Raw genomic sequence first — 16472 nt, 5'->3', positions numbered from 1 at the left:
GTCATGAGTTCAAGTCCCATTTTGGGCACAGAGATTACTTTTTTTTTTTAAGATATTATTTATTTATTTGAGAGAGAGAGCACAAGCATGGGGAGGGGCAGAGGGAGAGGGAGAAGCAGACTCCATGCTGAGCAGGGAGCCTGAAGCGGGACTCTATCTCAAAACCCTGGGATCATGACCTGAGCCAAAGGCAGACCCTTAACCAACTGAGCCACCCAGGCACCCCCAGGGAAGAAAGAAGAAAAGAAAAGAAAAGAAAAGAAAAGAGAAGAGAAGAGAAGAGAAGAGAAAAGAAAAGAAAAGAAAAGAAAAGAAAAGAAAAGAAAAGAAAAGAAAAGAAAAAAGAAAAGAAAAGAAAAGAGAGAAAGAAAGAGAAAGAAAGAAAGAAAAAGAAAAGAAAGAAAGCTAAAGCTTTAAACCTTGAGTTGATGTCAAGAATTTGGGTTATGCAAGATTTTTTAGACACAATCCAAGAAGCATGATCCATTAAAAAAAAAAATAGTAGGGGCGTCTGGGTGGCACAGCGGTTGGGCGTCTGCCTTCAGCTCAGGGCGTGATCCCGGTGTTATGGGATCGAGCCCCACATCAGGCTCCTCCGCTGTGAGCCTGCTTCTTCCTCTCCCACTCCTCCTGCTTGTGTTCCCTCTCTCGCTGGCTGTCTCTATCTCTGTCGAATAAATAAATAAAATCTTTAAAAAATAAATAAATAAATAAATAAATAAATAAAATAGTAAATTGGACTTAATCAAAATTCAAAATTTGGGAGTGAAACTGGGTGAAGGATTATGAGACTGCTCTGCACTATCTTTGCAACTTCCTGTGAATCTTAAATTATTTCAAAATTTAAAATAAAAATTAAAAACTTGCAGTCACAAGACATTATTAAGAAATGAAAAGATGAGCCACAGAATGGGAAAAAAATTGTAAATCACACATATGGCAAAAATTTATATTCAGAATATACAAAGAACTCTTACAACTTAATGAGAAGAAAATCCAATTTTTAAATGGGCAAAATATTTGAACAGATATATCTCCAAAGATGTACAAAGGCTCATAAGCACATGAAAAGATGCTTAATATCATTAGTCATCAGGGAAATGCACATTAAAACCACAATGAGAAACCACTTCCTGTCCACTAGGATGGCTACGGTCAGAAAGTGTCAAGTGTCAGCAAGGATGTGAAGAAAGAGGAATTTTCATACACTGCTCGTGGGAATATGAAGTAGTAGAACCACTTCGAAAAACAGTTTTGCAGTTTCTTTATAAGTTAAATATAGATTTTTTATTGACCCAGAAATTCCTTTCCTACATATCTACTCTAGCGAAACAGAACATGTTCACACAAATATATGTACATTAACGTTCATGACACCATTATTCATAATAGTCAAAAGTGGGGAAAGCCCAGATGTCCTTCAACTGGTGAAGGAATAAACAAAATGCAGTATATCCATAATGGAATACCAACACTAATAAAAAAAGTAAAATACAGATACATGCTACAACATGAATGAACTTTAAAAACACTATGCTAAATAAAAGAAGCCAAACACAAAAGACTCTATGATTCTATTTACATGAAATGTCCAGAAAAGGCAAATCCATAGTGACAGAAAAGTAAATTCATGTTTGCCTTAGGGTGGAAATGGTGGAAATGTTAAGGGTGGAAATGGCGATTAACTGTCAAGAGATATGAAGGATCTTATTAGAGAGAAGAAAATGTTCTAAAACTGGATATGGTGATAGTTGCACATGTTGGGGAGGAAAAAATTTTACTCTGTCCTTCAAGTTTCTTCTAGCCAGTCTAAGAATTAAACTGACATGAGACAGTGTGATGCCTGGGTGACTCAGTCAGTTAAGTGTCCTGCCTTTGGCCCTGGTCATGATCCCAGGGTCCTTCTCAGCAAGGAGCCTGCTTCTCCCTCTGCCTGCCGCTTCCCCCTGCTTGTGCTTTCTCTCTCTCTCTCTGACAAATAAATAAATAAAATCTTTAAAAATAAATAAATAAGTAAACTGACATAGATTAACAGGAGAAAATCAAATTTCACTGCATATGTATGAGGAATCCACACAGAAATAACATACCAAAGGTAGTCCGAAAAAATGAGATATATCTGTCATCTGGAACTAAGGAGAAAGGTGTAGAGGTCTGGGATTTCAAAGAGAAGGAAAGCAATGCACAGGAAGATGAAAAAAGTAAATATTTGGTAAACAAATGTTTGCTGGGCCATTCAGAAACAATGGGACATAAGGAGGAATTTTAACAGACTGCTAAATTCCCCTCTGTGTACCACCCCTAGTTCATATTATACTGTAGTTATCCATGGAGATAGGTCCCTTCCTGGAGCAGGTCCTCTATCTAAATTCTTTTTACACAATTGGAGGAAAGTCAGAGTTTCTTCCTGAGTCTTTTGGGCCTTGATTGTTTTCAACTTAAAATAATCTGCATGCCAAAGTGGCACATTTTGGGGTGGCCTGCCCTTGGTCCCTATCCAACGTGCTAAATCTAAAACTAAAAACCATTGAATTGTATACTTAAAATGGGTGAATTTATGGTATGTAAATTATAACCTCAACAAAGTAATTTTTAAGGGAAAAAAGTCAGTTTAATCCAATTTTTATATTAATTTAATATTGTTTTTTTCTTTACTATAAAATTAAGACCTATTTATTACAGAAATTTTAGAAAATATTAAGGAACAAAAAGAAAAAAATTTAAGCCACCCATCCTTCCATCTTCAGATAATTATTGACATTGTAGCATAGATCCTTACAGTTTTTCTTTCTATAGGAATGCAAGCTGAAAAAACCAAAACAAAACAAAACAAAAAAACCCTTCCCCTTGCCCTGGACAGAATCTGGAAAACTTTTACAATGATCCTTTCAAAGTCAGACATGCAAAAGTAGAGTGTTTGCTGAGTCTGGACACAAGGATTGGAAAGAGCTGAATGGCTATGCAAAAGAAAAGAGGGAGCCTGGGAGGGAGAGTACAGGAGACCCCTAGCTTGAGTCCCACCTCCCCCACCAAAAAAACAAAACAAAACAAGAAACAGACCCCAAAACAAGGACTCCTGTGCAGGTCATTTATTTGAGAGGTGGTCCCAGGGAGTATGAGTGAGAAAGGGGAGGTGCAAAAGCTAGTGTAAGGTGTGTTGTCCCTGTGGGCCTGATTTGTCCAGAACCTCCTGAGCAGCTTACAGAAGCCTCCCCAAATTATTCCATGGAGGAAGGGACGCAGAGGCATTTCCCACCAGCTCCTGCATGCACTAGTGGAAGGTTGCCCCTGGGGATGCGCTTGGCTGGGCAGATTTATCTGCAGCAGAAAGTGGAAAGACCCTCAGCACACTCAGGGCAAAACTGTTAGTATGAGCTGCATGGAAATGTCTGTTGCAATTATTGCCGAAATCAGAAGTGGGCTGAAGAAATGTGATACAAGGCACTAGACTGGATCAAAACACCATGGAAAGAAGGTAGAGCTCAAATAGTAGAAATCACCAGAGGGCTTTTTAAAAACAGAGAAGCAGAATTTCCTTTTCTGTTGAATCTAAGATGCCACTGATTGTAAAATGCACCATTATTTTATGTACCACTAGGAAAGAAAAGACCCTGCCAATTAAACTATGACATGCCTTCAGTTGTAAGGCACATTCTTATTTCAGAGATATTGAAATGTGAAAAGTCGCACATTTTAGGATTGATGAATTACAGACACAATTTAACACTACTTGCATCATTCTAATGTAAATGATTCATCTCCATATACCTGAAATAGAGTCTGCTACATACAGAACACTTTGTGCAGCCACTTCTTTGTGGAAATTCGGGGAACAGCTGAATTTCAATCTGAATCAGTGTGAACAGAGGACTGACATGCTTTGGATATCAAGATAAGCACCGCTGGAGGAAGCAGGAGCTTAGAACCAAAGGGGGATCCTGTGGTCCTTTCAGGTTCTTTCAGGAATCTGAAGAAACTTTGGGAGTGATGAGGGAGTAGAAGGCTAGCTGAGGACAAAGCACAAGCTGACACCCTGCAACCTCTACACACACAGACAGACAGACAGACGGGTGCGCGCGCGCGCGCGCACACACACACACACACACACACACACACACACACTCTTGGGTGGGATAAGCATGACACGACATTCTTCCAGGAAGCTCCCAACTGTCTTAATGCTTTACTAGAGGGAAAAACAACCTTAACCTTGACAACGGCAAGGCCTCCAGTATCTTGTAGGTCCTCTTTAGCATATGAAAGTTCTTTTGAAAACCTCCCTTTTGTTTACCTCCTCCAACTCCCGACTATATAATCAGCCACCTCTCACAAGCCCGGGGCAGCAGCTCTTTCTGCCCGCGGGTCCTGTTCCCGTGCTTTAATAAAACCACCATTTGGCACCAAAGACATCACAAGAATTCTTTCTTGGTTGTCGGCTCTGGACCTCACCCCACTAAACCTCACCTATATTCCAAAACTACATCAAGAGGAACACTGGATTTTCCTCAATGGTGGGTAGTAAGGAGGGCACGTATTGCATGGTGCACTGGGTGTTATACGCAACTAATGAAGCATCAAACTTTACATCAGAATCAGGGGATGTACTGTATGAATGGGAGTCCATCTTAACCAGATCTCAATAGACAGCGAAAGTACTTTTTTAAAAAAACACAAAACTGAAATAATATTAAACAGATCTTTTATGTCCTTTTCCTCTTAATTATATTGTTATTTTTTCTTTTTTCTTTTTTCTTTTTTTTTTTTTTTTAGGGGGAAGGGGCAGAGGGCACAGGAGACAGAGAATCCTAAGCAGGCTCCGCAAGTAGCACAGAGCCTGATGGGGGAGGGGGAGCTCCATCTCTCGATCTCTTGACCCTGAGATCATGACCTGAGCCAAAATCAAGAGTCGGTCGCTTAACCGACTAAGCCACCCAGCGCCCCCTTAATTATATTGTTCGATCACATTTTTAATTGGGTAGAATCTGAAGTCAGTCTTTGCCATGGACCTGAGTCTTGGAAAAATAAATCTGATTGTGCATTTATTATCTTACGTGTAAACCTTCTTTCAATAAAATCAACATGCTTAAACCTTGTTATAACAAAATTTAAAAATAATGATTAAGAAAGTATGTAGTAATGAATCTGAGAACAGCTTTGTTTTACTATCCCTGACCAGTTGTGCCTGGCCTTGTCAGGTTTAAGGAACTGAAGGACTAAATGGTGCCCTTTTGTTCAAACTCCTTTGGTCTTGCTTATATTTTGACTCCTGATAATATAAGGTGGATATTTAGAAAGGTAATATGAAGTGATGAAATGAGAATGGGTTTTGGAGATGTGTAACCTTATTTTGGGTCTTGTCCCATAACCCTAGACTTTTCCCATAACCAAAGTACACAAGAAATGTATGCTTTGGACACATCTTTCTGAGGCTCAGTTTCCATATAAACTGGAAATGAAAAGAAATGTCCACCTCATTGAGCATTTGTACAGATTAAATGAGATATAAGCTCTCAGTGGTATTTGAACCTGGAATTGTCTGTTGCAATTATCACTGAAAACAGAAGTGGGATGAAGAAATGTGACCCAGGCACAGACTTTTCCATGTACCCTCTACCCACTTCCACCTGAGCTCACACGTGGGCACACACACATCTGTCAGAGAGAAACAGGGCCTTTTTCCCCACTTATCCCAGCCTGCTTTAGGTCATTTTCCCCCCTGCAGTGTGGAAACTTTATCACTCACTCTCAAGGAATAAAAACATTGCTGCTTTTCCTACCATTCTTTCTGGCTCTTAGACAAATGTTGCTTTTTCTCCTATCTTTTCCCAACACATGGGCTTTACAATTGAATAAGAAAACATCAGGTCATAAAAGCCTGCTTTATTTTGCTTGTTTGTTTTCCAATTTTAAACCCCTGATTTTGTTGCACAAAAGAAATCCAATTTAACCTGGTCAACAGCAAATAGCAACTCACAGTTTGCAATTTTGGTAAATCTACTTATGATTGTCTCTGGACCCACAAAATCCATATCGCAAAACAAAATCTCTATTCACATCTGAAGGCATGCTCAAAATTCAGTCTTTGACTTTTTTTTCCCCTCTACTGGTAATGTGTTTGCTCATGGATGGGCCCTCCCTTGAGTGGACCCTGTCTTTTGTCTAAGACCTAAATTAAGCATACACCACAGAGCTCAGTTCAGGAAACTAGAAAGTAAAAGCAGTCAAAGGTAGAGGAAATGATCAAATTTGGGGCAGGGTGCCAGGAGACTCCGCCCATCCCAAAAGAGCCCCTCAATTGACCTATATAGGAAGCACTTTCTCTTTCCGGCTCTTAGACTCCAAGATCGTCTTCAAGATATTTTTTAGAATCATTAACTCATTTTTTGTTAAGACACTGGGCAAAAACAAAAACAACAGGTGGAGACATTTCCAGAAAGTTCTCAGATACCATATTCTGAATACAGTGCCTTTTAAGACCAGAGGCACACATCAGGCAGAGCCTTGGGCCTTCCAAAGATGCCCTGCAACATGAAGGACAGAAAGAAAACACAGAGGGAAAGGAGGACTTCTGGTTGGCTGGTTGGTAGAAGCCTTCACAGAAAAAAATGCGATTTAAGCTAAACTTTGAAAGACAAGAATTTTAATAGACAAATGTGAGGAAGAGCTCTTTCTTCCTAGCATGTGAACCTGGATTTGCTGGAAGTTATCGCTGAAGGTCAGAGTGCTAACTGATGTAGCAGGTATGAGTCTTAGTCTGTAAACTCTGCTGGGTAAGAAACGCAACCTTATTTTCTATATTTTAATTTCTTTTCCCAAGTTCTCACTGTGCTGAGGCAGTGGGAACTTAATTTCAGTAATTGCTGGATGCCCCTCTTTCTCCATAGTTGTATCTAAGTTCCATAGGGTAAATAATACCAAGGTGGCAGCAAGGGGATGGGTATGGAATCTAGCCCTTGATCATTAGTGACAGATTCTGACATCTGCCAAGATGCCCATCATTCCCTCTCGGTCCACAAAGTTGCTACTGAGCAGTCCCTCACTCCTGTCCACAAAACCCTTTTAAGAGTATGGCTTTCTCCAACCAACTATAAGGTTGACTTTATTGGTTGCCACTCCAGGATCCCCAGGATCCCTTTCCATTATATAGCAGACAGGTGACTGCAGTGGGATTGACATAAACCCCTACCTCTCCCAACAAGTTCCACTGGTGGATCCTGATTGACTCTGGTATAATCTCATCCTTCTTGCCTTGATGGCAATTCCGTAGTCACAATGGTTCTTTTCAGGGGTAAGCACATGACTGAGGTTGGTCCAAACGGAAGCCCAGGACTATTTTTTCATGATTGGGAAAAGAGAAGTTCCCTTTCTGAACAGGCAGATGTGAGGCCTGAAGCTGATACACACATTTTGCTGTTAGGCAGGAAGCCAGCCTAAGGACAAAGCCAACACCCATAAGAGAATAGCAAGGAACCCAGTGCCTAATCAAATCACTCCTACCTCTAAGCTTTATTACTGAACCAATAAAATCTACATATTATTTAAATCAGTTTGAATTGGATTTGTTGCTACTTCCATATAAAAGCATTCTAATGAATCCAGGCTACTTTGGTGATTCTCCTGGGTGCATTGAAAATATTCTGGTTTTTCTGGACCCCCCTGGGCTCAGAAAACTTTGAGAGGTTGTTCAGGTCATATCTACTAGATATACCATAAAACCATTTCTTTTTTACTATCTTTCTGACTCCTAGGGCTCTACCCAGAATAAGAGGAGGCATAGATCCCCTCTATTTCATATCTCATTAAGCTATCTGTGTGCATGTTGGGTGGTGGGGGTGTCAACTTGTACCCCTCCCTAAAACCCAGCCTGGTGGGAAGTCAGGTTTCTATGACCTACTCAACAAGAAAGGTCTCATTCGTTCCCCTCCCTTCCTTACCTCCTCCACTGCCATGGGCTTCCTTTCCAGGTTGGGGAGGGAGAGTGGGGACTGGTTGTAGGAGGGTAGCCTACTTGTCCAAACCAACTGTCTCTCTTCTGGGTCCTCTTCCTTTACTTGGTTGAATTGTTGATGGTGGTGGAAAGTGAAGGCCAAAGGAAACAGGACAAACCAGAAAGGAAAGGGGGAATCATCACAGGACAGTGCTTCCTGGTCAGAGGAAGGTCTGGGTCATAAATCAGTATCATATAAATGTTAACTTCCAAATTTATGTTTAAAGCCCAGACCTCTCTCCTGAACTACAGACTCATATATTCAGCTCTCTACTCACCATTTCTACTTGGATACCTATCAGACATCGTACCTTTCACTTGTCTAAAATGGAAACAATCTCTATCAGTTTCCTCCATTCATATTTGCCCCCCTAGCCCTAAACGTCCTCCAGACCATGATGTGTGGTTGAAGCCCTTGAGAGGCACCTTTTGTGGCATGGCCAAGGAAGAATCCTCCTAGAAACAGATCTTGTATGGTGCCCTCAGGCTTTTCTGCTGTTCTGTCCCCACTAACCCCTGCCTTCCTGCCAATGTTCTCATTGCTCTTGTCCCCTCAGAGCTATGCCTACAGGGTCCTCATGTCTAAGAATGACCTTTAAATCCACTTTCCGCAGTCACAGAGTTGACAGTGAACCTGCATATAACCACTGACTGATTAGGGTGCAGTCCTTAGCAAAAGAGAAATATAGGCCAAAAATGAACCTCTTACTCTATAGGGTCGTCCAGTCTGATGTCTGTTCCAGCACCACAGGGGTAGATTCTGATTTTGTGGGGGACTGAGGCCTATTCAATTGAACAGCCTCTTTAAAAAAAAAAATAGAACAGGGATGCCTGGGTGGGTCAGTCGGTTAACCGTCTGCCTTTGGCTCAGGTCATGATCCCAGGGTTCTGGGATTGAGCCCCACATCGGGCTCCTTGCTCAGCAGAAGTCTGCTTCTCCCTCTGCCTGCCACTCCCCCTGCTTGTGCTCTCTCTCTCCGACAAAAAAATAAAATCTTAAAAAAATAAAATAAAATAAAAAATACAACATTATGAACAAAAATCAAGTGCAAAGTGAATATTTATGTAGAGTAAGAGACAAAATCAAATAGTAATTTTTAAAAGCCAAAAAAATTCCACAAAAATATACAAATAAATAATATTAATTTTCTGAAACCCCTACATAATATTTTTAAGTATTTTAATATTTGTTAGTTTTTAAATTGACGTACTGTACAATTAACTTTGCTTTGGTGTGCAGTTTATGAATTTTCACAAATACAGATTGATGAAACTCTTTACAGTTTTTACAGAAATGGTTTACATTTTATAGTTAAAATGTAAAACAGCTCATCACAATGACATTCCCTCATCCTGCCCCTCTGTAGGCAAACCTACCCCTCAATCCATATCACCTGGAAGACACTGACTTGTTCATCTTCCATATAGTTTTATTTTCTCCAAAATATCTCACAAATGGAATCAGACACCATACAAATGAATTGGCTTTTTCCATTCACCAAAATGCCTTTGTGATTCAACCAAGTTTTTGCATGTATCCGTAGTTCAGATCTTCTTACTGTTGAATTCTCCCCAAAAGCCTGCTAATCCCCACCTTAGTTGATGGCAACTCTGTCCTTCTAGTTGTTCAAGCCAAAAACCTTTAAGTATCCCTTGACACCTCTTTTTCTCTCAACCCCACATCTAATCCATCAAAAAAATCAGGTTAACTTCTTAAAATATACTGAAAATCCAATCCCTTCTTAGCACCTCCACTGTTAGCACCCTGATCTGACACACATCATCTCTGAGCTGGGTCACTGCAACAACCAATGTAATACCTGGTCTCTGGGGTCCTTGCCCTTGGCTTCCCCATAATCTATTCTCGATATAACAGCTTAAGTGGTCCTTCTTTTTTTTTTTTTTTTTTTTTTTTTTTTAAAATTTTTTTTTTTTTTTTTGAAAAAGAAAGAGAAACCCGGCGAGGGGGNACAAGCAGGGGGAGTGGGAGAGGAAGAAGCAGGCTCATAGCAGAGGAGCCTGACGTGGGGGCTCGATCCCATAACGCCGGGATCACGCCCTGAGCCGAAGGCAGACGCTTAACCGCTGTGCCACCCAGGCGCCCCTTAAGTGGTCCTTCTGAAAACTTAAGTCAAATCATGAGACATCTATGCTCAAAATTCTGCCCAGGCTTCCCATCCCATCAAAATGAAAGCCAACGTCCTTGTAATGGCTTACAAGGCCCTATGTCACCTGGTTCTCCACTTATGTCTCTGATTTCGTCTCTTCCTTCTTTCTCTCCTCTATATTCATCTGGCCATTCTGCTTGTCAAGCAAGCATACTTCCACCTTAGAATCTACTTGCTTTCTTTGCTTGGAACTCTTTCCTTATAAACGTCCAGTGACTAATTTCCTACCTCCTTTAAGGCTTTGGTGAAATCTCTCTTTTCCAATGAAGCTTACCCTAGCTACTCTATTTAATACCATAACCTACCTATCTCACCTCCAGGCACTACTGATCCCCCTTATGCTGTATTTCTTTTCATCTACAGGCCCATCACCTTTTAATATACTATATAATTAACCTTGACACTATGCTATTGTTTATTATGAGATTCCTCCACAGTACGGTGACTCCACAAAAGCAGGGATCTGTGTCTTTATTATTCACTGATACATGCCAAGCACCTAGTGCAAAACTTAGAACGTAGCACGTGCTCCATATATGAATATAAAGGAGTAAATGAAAAAGGAAAAATATAGATTCTGGGACTTAATACTTTCTTGCAAGTGGAGCAAGTCAGTTGATAAAACACGTAAGTTCTCTGAGGGCTTGCAGACCCCGGTCAATAGTCTAGCTCTGAGTTGAGGAGCAGAGGGCAACACCTGTAACTTTTGATTTTGCCCATCACGTAGCAGTGGCTGGTAGTCTCAGCATTTTGTGTGGTTAAATACTTGCTGTAGAAGAGAGGCCACCAGCACCTGCTGGACCCCGGGCCACTGAGGAGAGCTGTGTAGTTGGTGCCTGATGTAGAAATCTAACAGAGTGGCCCTGGCTGGTCAGCATTCCTTTCCCACCTGTTGACCCCTCATATGCTCACCTTCCAGTATCCAGAAAGGCTACACCCCTTCTCTCCTGCACCCTCATAGGAATAGTTATACCCAGGTCAGCGGTAATGGAATCCCTCCCTATTGAAAGCCTATTATGTGCCAGACATTATTTCATTTGACCACACATATCCATGAACTGAGTTCCTAATGAAGAGGTTCCAAAAGCAGTACGGCAGGTGCTCACAAATTGCTTAAGGAAGCAATAACAACCTGAACTACTACACGATAAGGCAGAGTCTCCCTACTCCTCTAAGTAGAGATTAAGCCTGGCCCGCCTGCCCAGGTCACAAGCTTGGTCAGTCAGTGGTTTCACAAAGATAAGAGCCTAGTTTCCTGGTCCCTTGGCATCTTCGTGGTCTGACTGTCAGTCTTTGGTCTGCTACCTCACCTCTTCACCTCAGTGCTTTCCAGCCAGCTCATCAAGGTTGGAAGCCATGTGTTATATTCCTGCAGCTCATATGTGAGTTTTACCCACAGATAGAGGAAGACAAACCAACCTAACAAGAATCATTTGAGTGCCTTTCATGCATCCGACAAATACTTTTTTTTTAAATTTTATTTATTTATTCGACAGAGAGAGAGACAGCCAGTGAGAGAGGGAACACAAGCAGGAGGAGTGGGAGAGGAAGAAGCAGGCTCACAGTGGAAGAGCCTGATGTGGGGCTCGATCCCACAACACCGGGATCACGCCCTGAGTGAAGGCAGACACTCAACCGCTGTGCCACCCAGGCGCCCCCTGACAAATACTTTTATAAGGCACTATGATTCAGCAAATAAGAGAAACAGATCCCTGTTCCCGAGGAGCTAACATTCTAGCAGAGCGGGGAATGAGACTAGACACATTTTTTTAAAAAGATCAAACTATCAGATAGTGGAAAATGCTATGTGGACAATTAAGTGCTTCTACGAAGAGGTAGCAGTCAAAATAAGAACTGAAGGCCAACACAGAGGTTCCTATGCCAAGATTATGAGGAAGGAAGTATCTTGCAGGCAAAGAAAAGAGCTGGTACAAAGGTCCAGAGGCTGGAGTGAGCTTGGACTGTGTGAGGCAGAGAAAAAGGCTCTTGTGGCCAGAGGAGAGTTGGCAGAAGGGAGAGTGGCCATGGATGGGGTGGGAGGGGTGACTGGGTCTTGGTCAGAGGCTATGTGGACTGGGGTAAGAAGTGTGGATTGTATCTAAGCGCTAATGGAGGGTTTTCAGCAGGGGGATGATGTGGCCTGATTTATGACTCTAAAAGATCATTCTGGCCCCTGAAAGGAGCACGGAGTTCATGGGTAAAGGTGGAAGCAGGTAGATAGCTGGGAGGCAATGCACTAGTCCAGGTGAGGGATAATGATAGTGGCTGAAAACAGGGCAGTGGAGGGGGACAGAACTCTCAGATTCACGTGTGTTTTGAAGAAGAGCTGGCAGGAATTGCCAGTGGAGGGTAAGAGTCAGGAGGAATCCAGGAGGGCCCTCGGGTTTCGGTCTGACGTCACTGTGCTCACAGACACCTGGCTTAGCTAAACTTAACCTCTCAAGCAAACTGAGTACCTGAAGGGGATAGTTCACTGATGATTTGCTTTCTTTACAAAAACTTGTCCATCTACATTTACAATGGAGTTTTCCACGTGCAAAATCACAGACAGACAGCTTCAAAAAGGCCTCCAGACAGGCCTGATACTGATTACTGAAATGTCGCATTTGAAATAATGACCACAAAGGAAGTGTGTCTTCAATCCCTAAAGCCACTGGAAGATAAGCCCACTGTATATGTATTCGTAATAACATATACAACCAACACGATTACTTCTCACTTAAAAAATTATAAGACTGAAAATTAAATTGAAGCCCGTATTTTTCCAGATCCTTTAATTGTTTCTATAGAATTCAACATACAGAATAGACCCTGTTTATAACCACAATGCCACAAGTTAAAAAAAAAAAAAGGTAGAGGCTATTATCCCCATTGCACAGAAGAGTAAACTGAGGTGCAGAGGAAATAAAAGATGGGAGATCATGAAGTGAAATTTTTTTTTTTTAAAGATTTCATTTATTTATTTGACAGAGATAGAGATAGCCAGCGAGAGAGGGAACACACAGGGGGAGTGGGAGAGGAAGAAGCAGGCCCATAGTGGAGGAGCCTGATGTGGGGCTCGATCCCATAACGCCGGGATCACACCCTGAGCCAAAGGCAGACGCCCAACCGCTGTGCCACCCAGGCGCCCCATGAAGTGAAATATTTTGCCCCGAGATCACACTTTATTCCCCGGTAGTGCCAGACTTCCTTGCCCCTTGTTCGATCCAGTGCTCTTTCCATGATGCTGTAAGGTTTCCCCATAAACCACGACACTACTTACTAAACACCCCTAAGCTCCAAGGAGAAGAGAAAAATGAAGTTCAAGATAAAGAAACTAACTGAGCCCTTAGTAGAGGCATGCAAGCCAATATCCACAACACACACCAGAGAGACAGAAGGCAGGCACAATCCCCGCCCTCAAGAAATTTAGAATCAGAGAGTTAGTCATTAGGCAGATATTCTTAAGCACCAACAACGTGGCAGGCATTGTACTAGGTGCCTGGCATACAAAGATGAACCCGACATAATAACTGCTTTTAAGAAACTTTCTGTCTGTAAGAGAAAGAACAATGGGGGGCGCCTGGGGGGGCGTAGTCAGTTAAGTGTCTGCCTTCAGCTCAAGTCATGATCCCAGGGTCCTGAGATGAGTCCCACATCAGGCTCCCTGCTCAGCGGGGAGCCTGCTTCTCCCTCTCCTGCCCCTCCCCCTGCTTGTGTTCTCTCTCTCTCTTTCTCAAATAAATAAAAAACATCTTTTAAAAGAGAGAGGGGGCGCCTGGGTGGCACAGCGGTTAAGCGTCTGCCTTCGGCTCAGGGTGTGATCCCGGCGTTATGGGATCGAGCCCCACATCAGGCTCCTCTGCTGTGAGCCTGCTTCTTCCTCTCCCACTCCCCCTGCTTGTGTTCCTTCTCTCGCTGGCTGTCTCTATCTCTGTCAAATAAATAAATAAAATCTTTAAAAAAAAAAGAGAGAGAGAGAAAATAACTTAAAAATTATATATATACATATATATATATTTGAAAAATTAAAAGCAAATAAAAAAGACACTGTATACGGGGTCTATACTATACCAAAATCATCCATCAATTCCATAAATTCAGCTTTTAAAACTGGTTTATTTGGGTTTTTAAATCAGGGAGGTTTTTTGACATCTTGCAATTGATGAAAAGCAATTGCTTAATTTTTTTTTACTTTTACTAGTTATCCTAATTTTCTCATAATCCTGTAATGTTATATTATATATTATTATATTATATGTTATATTATATCATATTATGCCATAATTGCAGCTACTCATTCAAGTTATAACTTTCAGCGTTAAAATTATTTGTTCTGACAGTAAGTGTCAGACATAGCAACACTACATTAAACACGAAAAATGCTTATTAATGATAACGGTAATAACAGGGGAGCCAGTCAGCCAAGGCTAAACAGTGAACTCTTCCTGGAATTGGTGATTTTTAATCAGACTTAAGGTAAGAGACTTGTTTTGGTAAGGAAAAAGGGGAAACAATTACTACATACTGTCAACTTCTCAAAAGTGTCATCACGTGTGCTTTGTTTTGTTTTCAGTAAGAAGAATAAGGCTGGAGGGAAAAATCTATGTTCAGTGAAAAACTGCATTGTCTTTTCTACTGATATATAACATTCTATCATTTCCCAGTGTACATCATAATGATTTGATAAATAATATATTGCGAAACGATCGCCACAATACATCTGATTAACACCTGTCACCACACATAGTTGCAGAATTTTTTTGCTTAAGATGAGAACTTTTAAGATCTACTCTCTGAGCAACTTTCATATATGCAAAACAGAATTAATAACGATAGCGGCCATGCTGTACATTACATCCCCAGGACTTATTTATTTTATAACTGGAAGTGTGTATCTTTTGACTCTCTTCACTCATTTCACACCCCCCCAACACACACACCTCCTGCCCCTATGCCAACCACCAATTTGTTCTCTGTACCTATCAGCTTGGGTTTTGTTTTGTTTTGTTTTCAGATTCCACATAAAAGTGAGATCATAAGGTATCTGCCTTTCTCTGACTTATTTTACTTAGTGTAATGCCCATGAGGTCCCTCCATGTTGTTGCAAAGGGCAAGATATAATTCCTTTTTATGGCTGAGTAATTGTATATACATACCACTTTTTCTTTATCCACTCATCCATTGATGGACACTTAGATTGCTTCCATATCAAACTGCACTGTCTTGTTCTTGTTTTTGTTTTTTTTTTTAAGATTTTATTTATTTATTTGACAGAGAGAGAGAGAGCACAAGTTGGGGAAGCAGCAGGCAGAGGGAGAAGCAGGCTCCCAACTGAGCAGGGAGCCCTATGTGGCACTCGATCTTAGGACCCTGGGATCATGACCTGAGCCAAAGGCAGAGGCTTAACCTATTGAGCCACCCAGGCGTCCTTCAAACTGCACTGTCTTAAAGAGATTCCTTCAGTTATCTGATTCCAATTCCAAGGGAGCTATTTTACCTTTCTGTAATAACTTGTACCTAACTGATAGCAACACACAACTCTTATCTATAGACACTCCAGTTCTGTGCTGTCCAGCGGAAAAGAAATGGATTTCCCTTCTCTCTTCTGGAAAAACCAATTTTGCCACCGGTTGCACATTTACTTCAATATTCTTGATCTAAAAATGGCCTGTTCTTTGGATTCTCTTTTGAACAAGCTGTAATCTCTCCCTGATTCCCTCGCTGATGAGTAAAATAAAATCTCTAATGGGTGATTATCTTGATATCTGTATAAAAGTTTTGACTTTACCTTATTTTGAAAGTTATCTTTTAAGAGCATGCAAGGGAGACAGGCAATATAAGAAAGTGGGAGAAATTCAGGGAAAGAGGAAGAGACAAAGGGAAAAAGATAAGGCAGCTCTCTTGTAAACTCTCAGGGAATAAATTAGAAGCCAGGTCTCCTGAGGGAGTCAATCCAATACAAACTTTTCTTTTTTCACATCTGTTGTTCTCTTGAGTTGTGGCATTAGTATGTGCTGGGAAAAATATAATTAAGAACAAAATCCCCCAATCCAGAAAATCTCTCCACAAAGGAAGAGAAAGAAAACAATCTTATACTGAGTAAGCATCAAACCAGAATGCGATGCACGTCCCAAGCAAGCCACTAAGAGATTGCAAACATGGAAAGAAATTCCATCCCCTTACATAGCCGAGCAGGTACAACCCATCACATACACATTCTCCAGAGAAACAGTACGTAGTCCTCAAGTAAGAGGATGTGATGGCACCATGTATTACACGTAGTTCATCCGAAATTCACCTGGTAATTGGGGTGACCATCTGTGTTAGTTAATTGG

The 16472-nt window shown here is 41.2% G+C and overlaps 1 protein-coding gene across 3 annotated transcripts in view; it reads right to left on the bottom strand.

The window, feature by feature from the left end:
* BCO2 (beta-carotene oxygenase 2) overlaps window positions 1-16472 on the bottom strand; it is a 107144-nt gene that overhangs the window by 72802 nt on the left and 17870 nt on the right. The window contains exon 1 of one of the 3 annotated variants that reach the window (XM_034665756.1): window positions 7187-7791. The exons of the other annotated variants lie outside the window; for them this stretch is intronic. The gene's annotated coding sequence lies outside the window, so the exon portion shown is untranslated. Of the gene's footprint in view, window positions 1-7186; window positions 7792-16472 lie in introns of those variants that run through there. 3 annotated transcript variants of the gene reach the window in all.

This window comes from Ailuropoda melanoleuca, chromosome 8, assembly GCF_002007445.2.
Source record: "Ailuropoda melanoleuca isolate Jingjing chromosome 8, ASM200744v2, whole genome shotgun sequence".
Lineage (NCBI taxonomy): Eukaryota > Metazoa > Chordata > Mammalia > Carnivora > Ursidae > Ailuropoda > Ailuropoda melanoleuca.
Note: the sequence above shows the minus strand (reverse complement) of the source record. Positions and strands in the feature narration are given on the sequence as shown.